At 45.3% G+C, this 22,069-nt stretch overlaps 1 protein-coding gene across 3 annotated transcripts in view; it reads right to left on the minus strand.

Annotated features, from left to right (window-relative positions):
• LOC126236194 (sialin-like) overlaps positions 1 to 22,069 on the minus strand; it is a 395,476-nt gene that overhangs the window by 297,236 nt on the left and 76,171 nt on the right. The window lies entirely within an intron of this gene.

Consider the following 22,069-nt stretch of genomic DNA (forward strand, 5'->3'; position numbering starts at 1 on the left):
AAACCGATTTCGGAGGAACTACAGGAAAGCCTAATCTTAATGACATTGTCCCCCCCTCCCCAGTCTAAAAACTCCAGATTATAAATGACAGCACACGACACTAATCTAATATTCTAAAATTTTATTATTTATTTCACAAACCGGTTTTCGGCTGTTACGTCATCGTCAAGTACAAAGATAAGTACCTGATGATGGGGTAACAGTCGAAAACAAATTTGTGAAATAAATAATAAATATCGTAGAGCATCACACCAGTGCTGTATGTGTTTTCATTCATAATATATAAAGTATTCTACCAACAAACGACGGAAAAATCAATCAATGCAAAAACCCGAAAAGCAATTCTCTAATGATTTAATCTCGGGCCAAGTGCGCGTTAGCGGGGAGACAACATCAAATATGAGTCAGAATTCCTTGATTTTATCTTCTATCGTTTGCCCAAATCACTATGCTGAGACAGTTCCCTCATCAAAAGTACGATTCCATTTCTTGAAATCCACGATTTGCTCACCGATGCTGTAGCCTTCTCGTTGTCTACTACATAACATTGAATTAACACTTGCTTTTACTGCTCACGCGACGTTACACTCCAACAACTATTAAAAGGTTTCTGAAACATGTTCCAAAGTACAAACTAGAAATTGTATTTGTCGCACAAACTGTGTGTGTGTGTGTGTGTGTGTGTGTGTGTGTGTGAGCGCACGCGCGCGGTCTTTGCGATACTAATTAAATTTCGCAACCGCATTTTCTTAACTTTGCTGGACGGTAATACGTAACTAGTGCCTTCCTGAGTAAGATTCTTGAATGTTTCGTCCCTGAGGCAGGCCAGAGCGCATGTATTGCGAGAAGCCTGGGTAGTCTTGGCACTTCGCACATAGGATGGCTTACAACCACACATACCTACAACTCAACACACAACTCATATCTATAATTCTATAGGCACGACGGCTGTTTGATGAAAAAAAAGAAGTTTCAGCACAACCAACGTCCGAAGTCCTTTGGGAATTATAAGCCTGGGAGCAGGGGATTAATGGGCGGGAGTCGTTGTGGTGCAGCGAGCGGGAAATTGGGAATTTTGGTCTTCCGGGAAGTGTGTCTGTATGGCCCAGGAGGGTTAGGAGCCCCCTGTAATAAAAGAAACTGAGTGAACGGATCAACGATGAACTTCAACAGGTGTCATGAGACGCCCGCCCCGAAAATATTCAACGAACAAAATGAGATAAAAAAGTGATTAAGGCAACTGTTCTAGAGAAGCGGAGCGTCCGGCTTCGAGTCCCGGTCCGGCAGAAATTTTCAAACTTCGTGTTGTACTGCGCAATCGCCTGTGTGCCTGGAAATCAATATTTCCCTCCTACCTCTTTCACGTCCTATTTCCTTTCCATTCCTTTCACCCCAACCGTTCATATTTACGCAGAACTGCTCGGCCGAAGCTGGCCTCGTTGACTGACCGCAAGTCGAGATGGGCCTTTGAAATTAGAGGAGAATGGTCGCAAGTTCCCTGAGTATGCAAACTTGCGAAACCACCATTTTGCAGTCTCCAGTGTGAGAAAATGTCCGAGTTTTACATTCCGGATGTTGTCATCCAACCATATTGGACGGCGGCACAGGCGCTGTAATGTAACTTATCTGAGCCAATGAGCGATGACACAGCAGAAACAACGTACCAACCTCTAGTTAGTTACTGACACACAGGAGGCGATGGTGGAAAAGTTTTAGCAGTTTTACACTGCAGTTGGGTGTATTTAGGGAAATTCTTGCTCGTCACTGTGGGGAAAGACGTGAATCCTCCCTTCCAAGTCGTCAGTTTTTGGGAGCGGAGAGGAATGTAGAGGACACAGGGCGACAGAGTAGAGACGCGTGGTTGTCGGGCGTACTTAACCGAGTCTTGAGGAATTGTCGCTTCTAGCTTTAGCTCTGCTCTGAGCAGGTCACAATTTGCGAGGTTTATTCCGCAGTTTGTGTTACTTCTTCAGTGGTTTCATTTATCTGGATCTTCGATCCATTGTTAACTTGCGTTTGCGAGCTCCGCAGATTTGGAAAGCCAATCGCAGTTCTGTAGCAACCTATCATTTAGTCAGAGATACCTACGAATTATCACACTACACGTTGTATCAATTAAGCTTCACTCAAGCAGTGATTTACTATATTTTTGTGCACGTCAATGTGTACTCCGTTGTGGAATTGACTTCTTGAAACTCATTTTGAGCTACATGACCTTAGCCGGCCGAAGTGGCCGTGCGGTTAAAGGCGCTGCAGTCTGGAACCGCAAGACCGCTACGGTCGCAGGTTCGAATCCTGCCTCGGGCATGGATGTTTGTGATGTCCTTAGGTTAGTTAGGTTTAACTAGTTCTAAGTTCTAGCGGACTAATGACCTCAGCAGTTGAGTCCCATAGTGCTCAGAGCCATTAGAGCTACATGACCTTTTTTCAGCTTCAAGTAAGCAATCATCTTTGTCATAATTAAGTGAATATATTCACCCGTTGGTTCAAATTGATGACTGTAGACCATTTAATTGTGAAACGAACTTCAGAAAATAAACATGTATATTAAAACTTAGGATTGTGTTTCCTCTCGTCCTACGAGAGTTCCGGTCAGGCGACCCTAAATAAAATATAAATACGACTGGCTTCTTTTGCATAGCTAAACTTTGCATTCATTGTGGCGGCGTTCCATTGTAAAACAGGTGCCCCTACATGGGGCATTTAATTTTTGTAGGGAATTTACTTCATTTCAATCACTAATGATTAATGAGAATTGCTCTCATTTATATCTACTACAGTGTTGATATTATAGGAAGTCTCAGTTAGTGTAACTAGCGATTTGCTGGTTTAATATTATACAAAGCGTACACTAGATTGCATAATATTTTTGTGTCGAGCACGTTACGTGTGATAGGGCAGTTTGCACACCCCACTGTTGAGCCCCAGCACGTCAGCTTACATACCGACAACAAACATTTCAGTGTGTGTGTGTGTGTGTGTGTGTGTGTGTGTGTGTGTGTGTGTGTGTGTGTGTGTGTGTGTGTAGTTTATGGACTCTCGACGGCGAGGTTATCACAGCCGTCACTAAAAGTACCAGTAAACCAAAAACTAAGGTTCTGCACCAAGATTTTCGCTACTGGAAGTATTTATTTTATCGAAAAAGAAAGAAAATATAGTAAGTAAGGAGGAAACATGTACCTATTTTTAATAATCTAGACAGTCTGATGCACATTAACTGACAAAATATGAAGGAAGTCGTAACTTAACGACATCCTTTGATTACAGACGTATTGATTCCCATCTACTTCCTTTGCCAACATTTACTATTTATCAGTCTGCAAACAGTTATCTGCTACGTGGTAATGTTGCTTCGAAAACTTTCTTGCCGGCCGTATTGGCCGAGCGGTTCTAGGCGCTTCAGTCCGGAACCGCGCTGCTGCTACGATCGCAGGTTCGAATTCTGCCTCGGGCATGGATGTGTGTGATGTCCTTAGGATAGTTAGGTTTAAGTAGTTCTATGTGTAGGGGACTGATGACCTCAGATGTTAAGTCCCATAGTGCTTAGAGCCATTTGAACCATTTGAAAACTTTCTTTCGGTATTTCCACTAGCAGAATACTGGAGAAAAGGATTGTGACTATGGGAATGAGAATTTTTTAGTCTCCAACAACGCCGACTAACGAATTCTCATACAGAATTTCGAAAATTACTGGTTTCTAGGTCATTCATGCATATACAAGAAAAGATATGTGATAGCAGCAAGAAACGTAATCTAACAGAGCAAATATCGCATACGTATGCTTATTAGAAGAAACGTTGCATTGGCATATTCTACAAGATCTTCAGTCGCTAGCTACTATCCAATTATTCCAAGAACATTTCTGTGTGATGATATACTTTCAGTGCCAGTCGGTGACTTAGCGATTACATTTAGTATATGGATGTTCTTCGCCCTCGGTGACTATTTTATCGATGTTTCAAGGCATACGGACCCTACAGAAATAAACATCATTACGGGCGACCAGCAACAACTGTTAACATACGAGAACGTATTCCATGTTCAGTGAACGAGAAAAAAACACATGCTGAATCTCGTTCTCGTTCTAACGTCCGTATTAAACAGTGTATAGGAAGCAAATAATATTCTACGAAAATTTGCATTACCTTCGTAGTCAGTGTCGTAACTGGCTCCAAAGTATATATCGAGGAGGAGCATTTCTCTTTGCTAGAGTAATTTTTGGCATGATCTCATTGTAAGTGGTTACTGTCTCATGCGTGCGTGAGTACTAATAATAGAAGGAACGTACAATTATATTTATTGATGACCGAGTTAATTATGTCAACACTGAAAATTGCTCTCGTTATCAATCTGATTAGCATACAGTGTACCCTCGATTCATATTTCCCTCATAAGATATATTCAAAACTGGTAGTTTGCTTTTCTTGGTCGTTATATCTATCCCAGTAAGCCCGATACATCTAAATATACACTTGCGTTAGGTGAAGCACTTGCTTAGTACTTGGTTAATTCCAATGATCTACCTGGGATTTCAAAACTAACTGGGATGAATGTTCATAGTGGCAGTCCGTAAACAAATTAGTTATGTCTAGCAGGAATCATCTCTCCAGTCTATGTATGATTTTCTATGTACAACGTATATGGAGTGATCAGAAAGTTTCCGTCTGAGCTGTTGCTGTAATGTATATGTAACGTAGCGCGACTCCGATGCGTGTATATAAGCAACGATATGTGGCATTCCTATCTTTCCGACGTGTGTGCGATAAATGTGGAAACGCATTACCAAATGCGACCAGACAGGAGAAACGTGTGTAAGTAGGCTGTTTATGTTTTCTTATTGGCAACGTTACGTAGCGCTCTGTATGAAAATCACTGGCTGTGCTGTGTGCAGTCTGTGGCTAGTTTGCATTGTTGTCTGCCATTGTAGCGTTGGGCAGTTGGCTGTTAACAGCGCGTAGCGTTGCGCAGTTGGAGGTGAGCCGCCAGCAGTGGTGGATGTGGGGAAAGAAATGGCGGAGTTTTGAAATTTGTAAGACTGGATGTCATGAACTGCTATATATATTATGACTTTTGATGATATTAAGGTAAATACATTGTTTGTTCTCTATTAAAATCTTTCATTTGCTAACTATCCCTATCAGTAGTTAGTGCCTTCCGTAGTTTGAATCTTTTATTTAGCTGGCAGTAGTGGCGCTCGTTGTATTGCAGTAGTTCGAGTAACCAAGATTTTTGTGAGGTAAGCGATTTGTGAAACGTATAGGTTAATGTTAGTGAGGGCCATTTTTTTGTAGGGATTTTTGGAAGTCAGATTGCGTTGCGCTAAAAAATATTGTGTGTCAGTTTAAGCACAGTCTTGTATAATTGTTCTAAGGGGACGTTTCACGTGTTGTTATTCGTTTCTTGGCTTCCGCAGAGAAACGGCAGAATGAAGAAGTATGTGGGACATACCGACTGTCGAACGCCAGCGTTGTGGAATGATGTGCCAAGTTCCGTGCTGGTCGGGAATCGACACAAAACGCTGGTCGATCTGGGAGGGCAGCCTCTTCCATTACGGACAACTCCTCACAAGTCAGAGACCCTAGAGAACCCGCTCTATGTTTCTGACCTCTCCCCACGCGAATATCACGCCTTCGGTCCTTTAAAGAAGGCACTGAAATGTCGTTGTGGCTAAGGCCTCCCGTCGTGTAGACCGTTCGCCTGGTGCAGGTCTTTCTCGAGTTGACGCCACTTCGGCGACCTGCGCGTCGATGGGGATGAGATGATGATGATTAGGACAACACAACACCCAGCCGGGAATCGGAAAGCTCACGATTCCTGTTGGACGATGTGCATCTGGCAGTTACGGACTTCTCGCAGCCGGATACAGTGGTTTACGTAACTGGTATCTTCAACCTGGTGAGTCGGTGGGATGATTGCCACAATTCTCGCGGCTATTTTGCCTGACTGACATACCGATTCTGGACTGCAAGGCCTTCGAACGATAACTTGTTGATGCCCCTTCATACGAGGGTTATTCGGAAAGTAAGGAACGATCGGTCGCGAAATGGAAACCACACTGAAAATCCGATGAAGTTTTGCACAGGTGTGTTGGGCAGTGTCTCTAGTATGCCCGTCGATCGCATTACGTCGTTCTTTTTAGTTCCGAGCACACAGGGAACACACAAAGACACCTAGAACAACAGTGACTTCCGCCAAGTACGAGGGCCTGGTAAGAAATTTCGCCTGAATCTATGCAGCCAACATTACATATCTGTCGTGCGGTTTCTTCTTCAAGACAATTCTCAGCCGCATTCTGCAGGGGCAATGAAGATGCTCCTGTATCGTTTTTAATTGGAAATGTTTGATTACCCACAATACAGCTAGTAACTGTCTCCCTCTGAGTTCCATCTCTGCTCACAATAACCGCTGGCTATGAAGACATTTTGGCACAGACAACGAGCTGTAGGCCAGCGAAGAGGATTGGCGGAAAGCACTGGCGGCTGACTTCTATAACGAGGGTATTGGAAAGTTGGTACAATGCTACGACAAACGTCTAAGTCGGATCCGCGACTATGGAGATAAGTAGTTGGAAGTTGTACCTAACTGTTGCAAATAAAACAGTTTTGATTTCGCGACCTCTCGTTCCTTACTTTCCTAATAGCCCTGGTGCTATGGTTGCTACGCAATATTCCACTGAGAAATGTTCACAAAAAAGTTGCAAGATGAACACTTAAGTCATAATAAGTCAAGACACTGAAACTTGTTTTGATGTATGATGCAAAATGTTAAATATTGTCATTTGATGAAATTATTTGTAGTACTCCCTCTTGTATACGTATACAGTCACATGCACTATTACACATGTTTTTTTCAGCTGTTAAAAATTATAATTTTATGTGAATCTAGCAAATAACTAACGAGTAATGATAATTTAAAACACAATTAAAAATACAGTTACTATTGCAACTACAGGAAAACTACTTTATAGCATAGTGCGAGGGGAAACGCAAAAGAAATGCGACCGTGTTTACATGAGGCCTCACTACGTAACGAGCTGTAAAGCGAACTCACCAGTCCCTCTCCACTGCATTTACTGCTGACAGATGACTGCGTTTAGGATAAAGGTAATAGTCAAGCCGTCCAACGGCCGGTTTGTACAGAACTTTACTAGGCATGGTCGTACTGGGAGTGGTATACTCTTCCCTACCTCCGACCTTTAAACTGATTTTCCTAGCCAGTTATATGGAAACCTACAGATTACGTGGACACCGAATCACAGTGTATCTCGGCATTTTTCACGTTAGAAAAAACACTGCCATGGGTGAAGGAAATGACAAGTAACAGAAGTCGGAGATCGAATCCGAGGCCTATCGATCAGGTTTGACAAGTAGCCACTGAGCCGCCAAGTCATTAAAACGTTGGTGCTAAGCTGTTCATTCGCGCGGCCGTAGGCAGAAAGCGAGTTACAATAGTAAACGTACCTACAGCAAATGGAAAGGACTAATTTATTAATTTCACCATTAATAAGGACAGTCGCTTGAATGGACTATCTGCCTCTGCTTCGTACCTCTCACGTCAGTCTCAAGAAGTAGCCGTCCTGGTGATGTCATGAAATCAAGAAAACTGCATTCCAACCATTCTGCCTCAGAAACGCTTATCGCAAAGGGAGTCGAACACGGGGCTTCTGAGGAACGCTTAAATAACACTCACTGGACAACTGTTTGGCTGTCAAAGCAGAAGCCAGTAGGATGACTAATATGGTCGATAGATCAAAAATAGAATTTTGTAAGTTGGTCTCTCTATGCTTTGTTACTTGGAAACATGTTGTGCGTCGAGAGACTTTTCAACTGTCTTTCCCTGATTGGATCTCATGGCAGATCTGCATTAGGAATTGCACGCATAATGATTACATATAAAGTAATCTCTCAATTTTTAGGCATCTGAACATCATTCATAGATCAGTAGAAAGATTGACAAGTGATCCGTTTTCGAGGTACAAATTAGAAGAGTCACAATTGCCCTGAGGTGACAAAAGCCATGGGATAGTGACTCGCACATATACAGAAGGCGATGGTATCGTGTGCACAAGTTGTTATAAAAGGGCAGTGCATTGGCGGAGCTGTCTTTTGCACCCAGGTAATTCATGTGAATACATTTACGACGTGATTCTAGCCGCTCGACAGGAATTAACAGACTTTGGACACGAAGTGGTAGTTTGAACCAGACGCATGGGACATTCCATTTCGGCAATCGTTAGCAAATTCAATATTCCGCAATCCGCAGTGTCAAGAGCGTGCCGAGAAAACCATATTTCAGCATTGCCTCTCACCAGAAACAAGGAAATGGACGACTGCTTTCATGTAACGACCGAGAGCAGCGGCGTTTGCGTAGTTCTCAGTGCTAACAGACAAGCAATGCAGTGCGACAGAATCGAGGAAATCAATATGGGGCGTACGACGAACGTATTAGTTAGGACAGTGCGACGAAATCTGGCGTTAATGGGCTAGGGTAGCAGATGAGCAATGCCAGTGCCTTTGCTATCAGCACGACATCGCCTGCAGTGCCTCTACTGGGCTCCTGACCACACCGGTTGGACCCTACACGACTGGTAACCCGTAGCCTGCCCAGATGAGACCCGATTTCAGACGGTGAGAACTGACGGTAGGGTTCGATTGTGGCGCAGATTCCACGAAGCCGTGGACCCAAGTTGCCAACAAGGCACTGCGCAAGCTGGTGGTGGCTCCATGACGGTGTGGTCTGTGTTTACATGGAACGGCCTGAGTCCTCTGGATGTTCGACTGCTTGGAGACCATTTGTAGCCATTCATGGACGTCATGTTCGCAAACTACGATGGAATTTTTATGGATGACAATGCGCCATGTCGCCGAGCCACAACTGTTCGCGACTGTTTTGAAGAATGTTCTGGACAGTTCGCGTTGGTTTGGCCACCCAGATCGTCCTATATGAATCCCTTCCAGCCGGCCGCTGTGGCAGAGCGGTTATAGGCGCTTCAGTCCGGAACAGCGCTGCTGCTACGGTCGCAGGTTCGAGTCCTGCCAGGGGCATGGATGTGTGTGATGTTCTTGGGTTAGTTAGGTTTAAGTAATTCTAAGTCTAGGGGACTGATGACCACAGATGTTAAGTCCCATAGTGCTTGGAGCCATTTGAACCATTTTGAACCATCTGAATCCCATCCACAATTTTGGGACATAATTGAGAGGTCAGTTCGTGCACAAAATCCTGCACCAGCAACACTGTCGCAGTTGTGGACGGCTATAGACGCAGCATGGCAGACTATTTTTTTTTTTCCGAATGTGTGTGAAATCTTGTGGGACTTAACTGCTACGGTCATCAGTCCCTAAGCTTACACACTACTTAAACTAAATTATCCCAAGGACAAACACACATACCCATGCCCGAGGGAGGACTCGAACCTCCGCCGGGACCAGCCGGCAGACTATTTCTGCAGGAGACTTCTAACGACTCGTTGAGTCCATGCCACGTCGAGTTGCTGCATTACTCAGGATAAATGGGGGTCTTACACGATGTTAGTAGGCATTCAATGACTTTTGTCACCTCAATGTACATCAAAATGTAGCTGTGAGTTTGAAAGCGTAGTCAGAATAGTTAGTTGACCAAGCATAGCGGTTTTTATGTGCTCCAGACATTTACGTCGACTTTCTGTGAGTGCGTCAGGCTTTCAATCTTGCACTCTTTTTCATGAACAGTTAAGAACGTCGATCCACAGGGCACAAGATTGGTCTGCACCATTCTGCTTGATTACCACAACCCACGTTATTTAGCAATATTAGTAGCTTCAAAATATTCCACTTCGAACCAGAAGGGAAAACTTGCCTCAGATATTGGAACGTATGAAAACAACGAAGCGTTATGTTTAGTTTCCTGTGCATGCGTGCACTGCATTTTTATTGCGAGCGTTGTAAGAGAGCCCAGTAAGACGATGGAAGATACTGATATTAGCACAGGTTGTCGAGAAAAAAACAGTTTCTTTTCATTCTGAATGTATCTAGACTCTGTAAAGTGCTATTATAGAGCTGCAGTTAATTTTTTACAGCCTGTCGCAGCAATACGCACCTACACCGTTAAAACGATTTTTTTTTTTTGTTACGCCTGTTACGCAAGTACGCGGGGCAGCCAGCAACGTGATCAGCTGCAGTCCGCCCTCACGCTCACGTGCGTGCCACGTGCCAATTCCGCGTCTCAGGGTGGCGCGCTCCTCTTGTTTCCGTTCTCCAGCCAACGTGTATTTACACGAGTTTTTGCGTCCGCACTATCGCTCGTGCGACCTTGAGATGCTCCCTTTTCGTAACGCGAGAGTTTGCGCAGCTCGCCTGGTACAGTCATCTCAACGCCGGCTGCGGCGTGGGCTGGTAGCCGCCACCGCCGCCCGCTTTACGTAAGGCGTGCTCTCTCCGACACGAGGGTTCACGGCGTATGCCACGAGGCTTCTGCACAGATATGTCGTCGGGAGGCTGCACAATCTGTGTTGAATTTATACAGTTAAAAGCTATTTTTAATCTTAAACTATCAACTGTTGCATGTATTTTGGGAAGCTGTAGCCCGTTATGCCGATGTAGTCAGGTATCTAACGAACTGCCGTTACTGTAGAGATAAAGAGAACATTGCGCATTTTTAGTGGGGTACGCGAAATGTAACATGGTTTAACATTACACGAAGGACATTAAATCGTCCCTTAGTTCTCAAACCGATTAGTTCTACGTTCTTCGAACAATCAGTATGTAAATGTAATTATAAAGTCGTTAGATTTTATAAAAGGGATTTTTTAATGTCCATTTAAATTTATGACTGTCACATGCATCCTTATTTAATTTAGTTAGATTTTGGTAAAACTTATTTTTGGATAACATAACGTCCAATGCTTCAGGATACTTAATAAAGGGCCGGCCGGTGTGGCCGTGCGGTTCTAGGCGCTTCAGTCTGGAACCGCGTGACCGCTACGGTCGCAGGTTAAACTGGGGCTTGGATGTGTGTGATGTCCTTAGGTTAGTTAGGTTTAAGTAGTTCTAAGTTCTAGGGGACTGCTGACCTTAGATGCTAAGTCCCATAGTGCTCAGAGCCATTTGAACCATTTTCGAACTTGATAAAGTAGTGCGACGCTGACTGTAAATATTTTTGTGGGCTTTAGGCATAGGTCGCCTTATGCATGCACAAGTTGCCGTTAAGTGTTCGCTAGCAATTCCCTCCGACCTTCTTCGTAACGACCCTGTAATGCTCTATGTTTTCGCAATATCTTTCAACTAAGGGCGGTCTCTGCCATCTTTTATTACATTACTTGGTTACTATTTACCCTGAAGCGCCAAAGAAATTGGTATAGGCTTTCGTATTCGAATACAGAGATACATAAACAACAAAATACGGCGCTGCGGTCGACAACGCCTATATAATAACACAAGTGTCTCGCGCAATTGTTAGATCGGTTACTGCTGCTACAATGGCAGGTTATAAAGATTTAAGTGAGCTTGAACGTGGTGTTATAGTCGGTGCACGAGATAGCGACGAAGTGGGGATTTTCCAGTATGATCACTTCACGAGTGTACCGTGAATATCAGGAATCCAGTAAAACATCAAATCCCCGACAAAGCTGTGGCCGGAAAAAGATCCTGCAAGAACGAGACCAATGACGACTGAAGAGAGTCGTTCAAGGTGACAGAAGTGCAACCCTTCCCTAAATTGCTGCAGATTTCAGTGCCAGGCCATCAACAAGTGTCAGCGTGCGAACCATTCAGCACAACACCATTGATGTGGGCTTTCGAAGCCAAAGGACGACTCGTATGACCTTGATGACTGCACGACACAAAGCTTTACGACTCTCCTGGGCCCGTCAACAACGACATTGGACTGTTGATAACTGGAAACATATTGCCTCGTCGGACGAGTCTCGTTCCCAGTTGTATCGAGAGGATGGACGTATATGGGTATGAAGACAACCTCATGAATCCATAGACGCTGCCCGTCAGCAGAAGACTGTTAAAGCTGGTGGAGGCTCTGTAATGGTGTGGGGGTGTGCAGTTGGAGTGATATGGGACCCCTGATACCTCTAGATATGAGTGACAGGTGGCACATACTTAAGCATCCTGCCTGATCACCTGCATCCATTCATGTCCAATGTGCACTCCGACGGTCTTGGGCAATACCAGCAGGACAATGCGACACCCCACACGTCCGGATTGGCTCCAGAAACGTTCTTCTGAGTTTAAACACTCCCACTGACCACCAAACTTCCCAGACATGATCACTGTTGAGCATATCTGGGATGCCTTGCAACGTGCTGTTCAGAAGAGATCTCCAGTCCCTTGTACTCTTACGGATTTGTGGACAGCCCTGCAGGATTCATGGTGTCAATTCCCTCCAGCACTACTTCACACATTAGTCGAGTCCATGCCAAGTCGTGTTGTGGCACTTCTGCGTGCTCGCTGGGACCCTACACGATATTAGGCAGGTGTACCAGTCTCTTTGGGTCTTCAGTGTATCTACATCGCGGTATATAAATTCATTCAGCTATAACCGCAGTTCTGCGTTTGCCGAATCTGAACTAAATGTACTAAGGTTGTCCTTTATGTAGGTTGTAAATGGTTGATCATCCCTTCGCCGAATCACGAATAGTCTCACAGCTTTCTTTATGACGTTTTTACCTTTGATTCCCGTCTTTCCTGTAATGTCATCATTGTGGGTAATCTCCGTCTGATTTGTGACACATCCGAAAAATCAAGTCTAAAATATTTCTTTCGCGTGTTAGTTGTCGGACTAGTTATTCGAGTATGGACTCTGGTGCTGTCGGTAAAAATTCCTACTATTAATGTGCTGGTGTGCAAAACTTAAGGACGAAAATAACTTTCGCAAGATGTGTCACTGCCAAGTAACACAGCTCTATGAAACTCCGATGCATAGAAATGCTGCAGTATAGTACAGGAGGTAACCCAAAGAAATACGCAATGAGATGAACAGAAATGACATACTTATTCAAAAACAATAATTACACTGAAGTCACCTTGATTTATGATGGTCCCTTGGACATTACAAACTGTAGGTCATGATCCTTAATAGGATGTGTATCTCGACGGACGACAATGTATGCTCACCAACGTACTCCCACTGTGAGCGCAAGGTTGGTAAGGAGTACTTGTGGTAGGGCTTTCCATTTCCCCGGTGGCCCGGTTGACAACTGATAGATGGTCGCTGGTGCATACGTTTCCCCAATGCATCTAGCTCGTGCTCGATGGGATATAAGTCGGGGGAAGGGCCAAACCAGTCCACTCGCCGAATACTCTCTCGTTCCAAGAGCACTGTTCGATGCAGTTGCACATTGTCATCCATAAAAATGAAATTGTGGCAGAATGCACACGTGGAAATATGAACGTGTGGAAGAAGTACAGTGTCATAGTAACGTTGACCGGTGAGTGTACCTTCATATGGCGAAATGTGAGAACACTTAATGCACCCAGGTACACTGCCGAACACGATCGTTTCGGTGGTGCAGGTATTACGGCGTGGGGAGACGTAGTGCTACATGGGCGAACTGACCTCCAAATCTTTGAACACCGTGCTCTCACCGGCCAGCGTTATTGTAACACTGTACTCCTTGTCCATGTGCATCTCTTCATGTGTGTATCTGACCTTCACTTTTGTGTTGGAACGAGAGGATATTCGACGAATGGACTGGCCTGCACCTTTCTGGAGGACTGGAACGCGTTACCTCAAGTACTCCCTATCAACCTTGTGGTCAACATGGGGGTACGTTGCTGAGCATGCACTGCCGTCCGTGATGACCACACACCCTGTTAAGAACCATATCCCGCAGTTTGCAATGTCCAGGAGATCATCATAAATCGCGACGACTTCAGTATAATTATTGTCTTTGAATAAAAGCGTCACTTCTGCTCGTCTCACTGCGTATTTCTAGCAATTACCATCTGCACCCTAATGTAGCAGTTCTTTCTAGTTAGGGTCCACGTTTCATCGAGCCATGTTACTTGGCAGTTACACTTCATGCGAAAGTTACATTCGTCCTTCCGTGGTGCATACCACTGTATGATTCCACCAATGTCAATTACTCTTGTCCTTATTAACAAGCAGTCGGATTCATTTTGCACCTTGCTGACACTGTTTCTGCCTCCCGATATAAATACTCCTCCGACTGGGGAGTCTATGTTTCTCAAATACGATCAACGTGTAGTCGAAAATTTCAGCCAAATCTGAGCTCCAAATATGATGTGGGGTGACTGCTTTCTAGAGGAATGTTAGTTCTTGTCCTTTGCTGCGAATACTCCGGCAGTTAACACCGAATATCTTGAGTGTCGTTTCTATTATGTCATTCTGAAACGTGTTATACAATAACAAAAACCAGACGTGATTGATATTAAGGCCATCTCCGTGCCGAGATGAGAAATTTCTCCTTCCTCTCTTACGCTCTGTGCAACAAAGCTGTCTTCATGTCATTACTAATTAGGGACCCGACGTATACATTTACTAGCGAACCTGGCAATCCTTCCCAATAACTGAACGTCCAGTTCCTGCCCCCCCTCCCCCCCCCCCTCCTATGACCTTGAGCCTTGTTCATTGTTATTGCAAATGCACATTCCGCAGTAGTATTCTTCAAATAAGCAGATAAGTCGTAAATATAACTTTCCTCATTTCTGTGAAAACTGTCTGCGTCGAGACAGAGAGACATTAACCGATCCCTTCTTTTACTCAAGTTGTGCCACAAAGTCATCATCTCCCCAATTCTATGCAGTAATTCCTCATTAGTTACGTAATCTACCCATCCAATCTCCAGCATTCTTCTGTAGTACCACATTTCGAAAGCTTCTATTGTCTTCTTGTCTAAACTTTTTATCGTCCATGTTTCACATCCATACATGGCTACACTCCATACAAATACTTTTACCTCGTTTTGCTTTTGTTGATGTTCCTCTTATATCCTCCTTTCACGACACTGTCCACTCCGTTCAGCTGCTCTTCCAGGTCCTTTGCTGTCTCTGACAGAATTACGTCATCGGCAAACCTCAAAGTTTTTATTTCTTCTCCATGGATTTTAATTCCCACTCAGAACTTGCTCAATATATAGATTGAATAACATCGGGGATAGGCTACAACCCTGTCTCACTCCCTTCCCAACTACTGCTTCCCTTTCATACCCCCCGACTCTTATAACTGCCATCTGGTTTCTGCACTAATTGTAAATAGCCGCTCCCTATATCTGACCCCTGCCATCTTCAGAATTTGAAAAAGAGTATTCCAGTCAACATTGTCAAAAGCTTTCTCTAAGTCTACAAATACTAGAAACGTAGGCTTGCCTTTCCTTAACCTATCTTCCAAGATAAGTCGTACGGTCAGTATTGCCTCACGTGTTCCGACATTTCTACGCAATCCAAAGTGATCTTCACCGAGGTCGGCTTCTACCAGTGTTCCCTTCGTCTGAAAAGAATTAGTGTCAGTGTTTTGTAGCCGTAACTTATGAAGCTGATAGTTCGGTAATATTCACACCTATCAGCACCTGCTTTCTTTGGGACTGGAATTATTATATTCTTCTTGAAGTCTGAGGGTATTTCGCCAGTCTCATACATCTCCAGATCCCATGGCTATCAGTATCTCTAATGGAATGTTGTCTACTTCCGGGGCCTTGTTCCTATTTAGGTCTTTCAGTGCTCTGTCAAATTCAGCATCATATCTCCCATTTCATCTTCACTTCCATTTCCTTAATATTGCCCTCAAGTACATCGCCCTTGATAGATCCTCTTTTCTGCTTTCCCTTCTTTGCTTAGAACTGGTTTTCCATCTGAGTTTTGATATTCATACAAGTGGTTTTGTTTTCTCCAAAGGTCTGTTTAATTTTCCTGTAGCCAGAATCTATGTTACCCCAAGCGATATATGCCTCTACATCCTTACATTTGTCATCTAGTCATCCCCGCAGAGCCATTTTGCACTTCCTGTCGATCTCATTTTTGAGACGTTTGTATTCCTTTTTGCTTGCTTCATTCATTGCGTTTTTATATTTCCTCCTTTCATCAATTAAATATCTTTTCTGTTACCCAAGGATTTCTACTAGCCCTCATATTTTTACCTACATGATTCTCTGCTGGCTTTTCTATTTCATCTCTCAATGCTACCCATTCTTCTTCTACTGTATTTCTCTCCCCTGTTCGGGTAAATCGTTTCCTAATGCTCTCTCTGAAACTCTCTACAACCTCTGGTTATTTCAGTTTACCCAGGTCCCATCTCCTTAACTTCCCCCACCCCCTCCCATCTTTTTGCAGTTTCTTCAGTTTTAATCTACAGTTCATAACCAATAGATTATGGTCAGAGTCGAGATCTGCCCCTAGAAATGTCTTACAATTTAAAAACTGGTTCCCAAACCGCTGTCTTACCATTATATAATCTAACTGAAACCTTCCAGTGTCTCTAGGTCTCCTCCACGTATATAACCTTTCACGATTCTTAAACCAAGTGTTAGCTATGATTAAGTTATGCTCTGTGCAAAATTCTGACAGGCGGCTTCCTCTTTCATTCCTTACCGCTAGTCCATATTCACCTACTACTTTTTCTTCTCTTCCCTTTCCTACTATCGAATTCCAGTCCCCAATGAGTATTAAATTCTTGTCTCCCTTCACTATCTGAATAATTTCTTTTATCTCATCATACATTTTTGCAATCTCTTCGTCATCTGCAGAGCTAGTTGGCATATAAACTTGTACTACTATGGTGGATGTGGGCTTCGTGTCTATCTTGGCTACAATAATGCGTTCAGTATGCTGTTCGTAGTAGCTGACTTGCGCTCCTATATTTTTATTCATTATTAAACCTACTCCTGCAGTACTCCTATTTGATTTTGTATTTATAACCCTGTATTCACCTGACCAGAAGTCTTGTCGCTCCTGCCACCGAACTGCAGTAATTCCTACTATATCTAACTTTAACCTATCCATTCCCCTTTTTAAATTTTCTAACCTATCTGCCCGATTAAGGGATCTGACTTTGCACGCTCCGATCTGTAGAACGCCAATTCTGTTTCTCCTGATAACGACGTCCTCCTGAGTAGTCCCCGCACGGTGATCCGAATGGGGGACTATTTTACCTCCGGAATATTTTACCCAAGTGGACGCCATCATCATTTAAGCATACAGTAAAGCTCCATGCCCTCGGGAAAAATTACGGCTATAGTTTCCCCTTGCCGTCAGCCGTTCGCAGCACCAGCACAGCAAGGCCGTTTTGCTTAATGTTACAAGGCCAGATCAGTCAGTCATTCAGACTGTTGCACTTGCAACTGCTAAAAAGGCTGCTGCCCCTCTTCAGGAACCACATGTTTGTCCGCCCTCTCAACAGATACCCCTCCGTTGTGGTTGCACCTATGGTACGGCCATCTGTATCGCTGAGGCACGCAAGCGCCCCCACCAACGGCTAGGTCCATGGTTTTTATATAAATTTCTCTAATGGTTTAAATCCCCTACTATCGTAGTTAAAACCGTCAGCGAGAAAGGAAACAAAACCGCATACACACTCCTGGAAATGGAAAAAAGAACACATTGACACCGGTGTGTCAGACCCACCATACTTGCTCCGGACACTGCGAGAGGGCTGTACAAACAATGATCACACGCACGGCACAGCGGACACACCAGGAACCGCGGTGTTGGCCGTCGAATGGCGCTAGCTGCGCAGCATTTGTGCACCGCCGCCGTCAGTGTCAGCCAGTTTGCCGTGGCATACGGAGCTCCATCGCAGGCTTTAACACTGGTAGCATGCCGCGACAGCGTGGACGTGAACCGTATGTGCAGTTGACGGACTTTGAGCGAGGGCGTATAGTGGGCATGCTGGAGGCCGGGTGGACGTACCGCCGAATTGCTCAACACGTGGGGCGTGAGGTCTCCACAGTACATCGATGTTGTCGCCAGTGGTCGGCGGAAGGTGCACGTGCCCGTCGACCTGGGACCGGACCGCTTCGACGCACGGATGCACGCCAAGACCGTAGGATCCTACGCAGTGCCGTAGGGGACCGCACCGCCACTTCCCAGCAAATTAGGGACACTGTTGCTCCTGGGGTATCGGCGAGGACCATTCGCAACCGTCTCCATGAAGCTGGGCTACGGTCCCGCACACCGTTAGGCCGTCTTCCGCTCACGCCCCAACATCGTGCAGCCCGCCTCCAGTGGTGTCGCGACAGGCGTGAATGGAGGGACGAATGGAGACGTGTCGTCTTCAGCGATGAGAGTCGCTTCTGCCTTGGTGCCAATGATGGTCGTATGCGTGTTTGGCGCCGTGCAGGTGCGCGCCACAATCAGGACTGCATACGACCGAGGCACACAGGGCCAACACCCGGCATCATGGTGTGGGGAGCGATCTCCTACACTGGCCGTACACCACTGGTGATCGTCGAGGGGACACTGAATAGTGCACGGTACATCCAAACCGTCATCGAACCCATCGTTCTACCATTCCTAGACCGGCAAGGGAACTTGTTGTTCCAACAGGACAATGCACGTCCGCATGTATCCCGTGCCACCCAACGTGCTCTAGAAGGTGTAAGTCAACTACCCTGGCCAGCAAGATCTCCGGATCTGTCCCCCATTGAGCATGTTTGGGACTGGATGAAGCGTCGTCTCACGCGGTCTGCACGTCCAGCACGAACGCTGGTCCAACTGAGGCGCCAGGTGGAAATGGCATGGCAAGCCGTTCCACAGGACTACATCCAGCATCTCTACGATCGTCTCCATGGGAGAATAGCAGCCTGCATTGCTGCGAAAGGTGGATATACACTGTACTAGTGCCGACATTGTGCATGCTCTGTTGCCTGTGTCTATGTGCCTGTGGTTCTGTCAGTGTGATCATGTGATGTATCTGACCCCAGGAATGTGTCAATAAAGTTTCCCCTTCCTGGGAAAATGAATTCACGGTGTTCTCATTTCAATTTCCAGGAGTGTATTCGCAGTGGAGCACAACACAGTATTTTCTGACAGTTTTAGGAGAAAAAACAGTACGTAGTTATTTTAAAAAATATATAGCCTATGGCCGTGTGAATGTTTATTAGTGCATCCTGTAAAAAATTGAAGTAAGTCGGTGAAGAAATTTCCGAGAATTCTGGTGACAACGTTTGCCCTCTGTATATTAGGTATATTTTATATTAAAAATCCAGTTGTTCTTTACAATATCGTGTAAAAATAGGAGTAAACTGGTAAAGACCGTTACGAAATAAGGATAACAATGTTTCGCGCTTATATACACTACTGGCCATTAAAATTGTTACACCACGAAGATGACGTGCTACAGACGCGAAATTTAACCGACAGCAAGAAGATGCTGTGATATGCAAATGATTAGCTTTTCTGAGCATTCACACAAGCTTGGCGCCAGTGGCGACACCTACAACGTGCTGACATGAGGTACGTTTAGAACCGATTTCTCATACACAAACAGCAGTTGACCGGCGTTGCCTGGTGAAACGTTGTTGTGATGCCTCGTGTAAGGAGGAGAAATGCGTACCATCACGTTTCCGACTTTGATAAAGGTCGGATTGTAGCCTATCGCGATTGCGGTTTATCGTAACGCGACACTGCTGCTCGCGTTGGTCGAGATCCAATGACTGTTAGCAGAATATGGAATCGGTGGATTCTGGAGGGTAATACGGAACGCCGTGCTGGATCCCAACGGCCTCGTATCACTAGCAGTCGAGATGACAGGCATCTTATCCGCTTGGGTGTAACGCATCGTGCAGCCACGTCTCGATTCCTGAGTCAACACATGGGGACGTTTGCAAGACAACAACCGTCTGCACGAACAGTTCGACGACGTTTGCAGCAGCATAGACTATCGGCTCGGAGACCATGGCTGCGGTTACCCTTGACGCTGCATCAAAGACAGGAGCGACAGCGATGGTGTACTCAAGACCAACCTGGGTGCACGAATGGCAAAACGTCGTTTTTTTCGGATGATCCAGGTTCTGTTTACAGCATCATGATGGTCGCATCCGTGTTTGGCGACATCGCGGTGAACGCACATCGGAAGCGTGTATTCGTCATCGCCATACTGGCGTATCACCCGACGTGGTGGTATGGGATGCCATTGTTAACACGTCTCGGTCACCTCTTGTTCGCATTGACGGCACTTTGAACAGTGGACGTTACATTTCAGATGCGTCACGACCCGTGGCTCTACCCTCCATTCGATCCCTGCGAAACCCTACATTTCAGCAGGATAATGCATGACCGCATGTTGCAGGTCCTGTACGAGCCTTTCTGGATACAGAAAATGATCGACTGCTGCCCTGGCCAGCACATTCTCCAGATCTCTCACCACCTGAAAACGTCTGGTTAATGGTGGCCGAGCAACTGCCTCCTAACAATACGCCAGTCACTACTCTTGATGAACTGTGGTATCGTGTCGAAGCTGCATGGGCAGCTGTACCTGTACATGGCATCCAAGCTCTGTTTGACTCAATGCCCAGGCGTATCAAGTCCGTTATTACGGCCAGAGGTGGTTGTTCTGGGTACTGATTTCTCAGGGTCTATGCACCCAAATTGCGTGTAAATGTAATCACATGCCAGTTGTAGTATAATATATTTGTCCAATGAATACCCGTTTATCATCTGCATTTCTTCTTGGTGTAGAAATTTTAATGGCTAGTAGTGTATTAATATATATTCATATTGTACATGTATTGAAGTATATGGGCTATGTCCGAAGGTTTATTGAGGCATCGTGTAACAAATTGAAGTAAATCGGCCAAGTACTTTCGGAGATTGTTGATAAGAACGTTAACAACTTGTCTTTATATAGTAGTACAGATGTCTCGGAAAACTTGAGATACTGGTTATGTTATATAAGCTGTAGGAACGTTGGGTAAGGCAGGTGAGCTACACAAAGTGAAGAAGAGAAGCAAAGACGAGAAAATGAAGACGGAGCGGAGCAGGAAAGCGGCTCCTTGGCCGGGTCAGGGTCGCAGGGAACGTGCGTGCGGTCAGTCGCCACAGCCGGCCGGCACAGGATACGTACGAGCCGCCGCGTCGCACGAGAGTGCCTGGCCAGCGCTGCTGCTTCCACGCCGCACTACACTACACCGCGGCCTCTGCGCAGCACCGCTCTCCCACACCTGTCCCTGACCAGTGTGGAGACCAATCTACACCTGACGAATCATTATTGGCAGACGCCAACATTGTTAGTCATCCTTACTCGTGCACATCTGCGGTGTCATTTCGCAAACTTCGTGTAGCCCCTTGTTTAAGTTCAAAATGGCTCTAAGCACTATGGGACTTAACATCTGAGGTCATCAGTTCCCTAGACTTAGAACTACTTAAACCTAACTAACCTAAGAACATCACACACATCCATGCCCGAGGCAGGATTCGAACCTGTGACCGCAGCAGCCGCTTGGTTCCGGACAGAAGCGCCTAGAACGACTCGGCCACGGCGGCCGGCCCTTGTTTAAGTATCTCAGAATTTTAGCTCCGTCATCTGTGTACTTAATATGCTCCATCAGAGCACGTGTTCTCTCAGCTACATCATACACCGCAAGCCACGTAATGGTGTGTGGCGGAGGGTACTTTCGGTACCACTATCAGATCCCTCCAACCCTCTTCCACTCGCGAATAGTGTGTGGGAAGAACGAGTGTCGGTAAGCCTCTGTATTGGCTCTAATTTCTCCAATTTTCTCCTCGTGCTCAATACACGAGATCTATCTGGGGGGCAATTAATATGTTGTCCGACTCTTCCTGAAAAGTACTGTCCCGAAATTTTAATAGTAAGTCTCTCCGTGACGCAGGATACGTACGAGCCGCCGTGTCGCACGTGAGCGCCTGGCCAGCGCAGTTGTTGACTCATTCAAAAGAAATCTGAACATTCATTCAGTGGACAACAGACAGAGAAACGATTTGCACTTGGCTAACGCTTCCGTGGGCTTTGCACTGAAAGGCCTGCACTACTTATCAGGTTTCAATAGAGCACCACCACTACTGAAACAATTGCGCGGAAAACCCCAAGTTTTCAAATCTAAACTGAAACGTTTCCTTGTCGCATACCCTTTCTTTTCTGTATATTCCCCACAGTAGTTAAGAATCTTTCT

The sequence above is a fragment of the Schistocerca nitens genome, chromosome 2 (assembly GCF_023898315.1).
Source record: "Schistocerca nitens isolate TAMUIC-IGC-003100 chromosome 2, iqSchNite1.1, whole genome shotgun sequence".
Taxonomy (NCBI): domain Eukaryota; kingdom Metazoa; phylum Arthropoda; class Insecta; order Orthoptera; family Acrididae; genus Schistocerca; species Schistocerca nitens.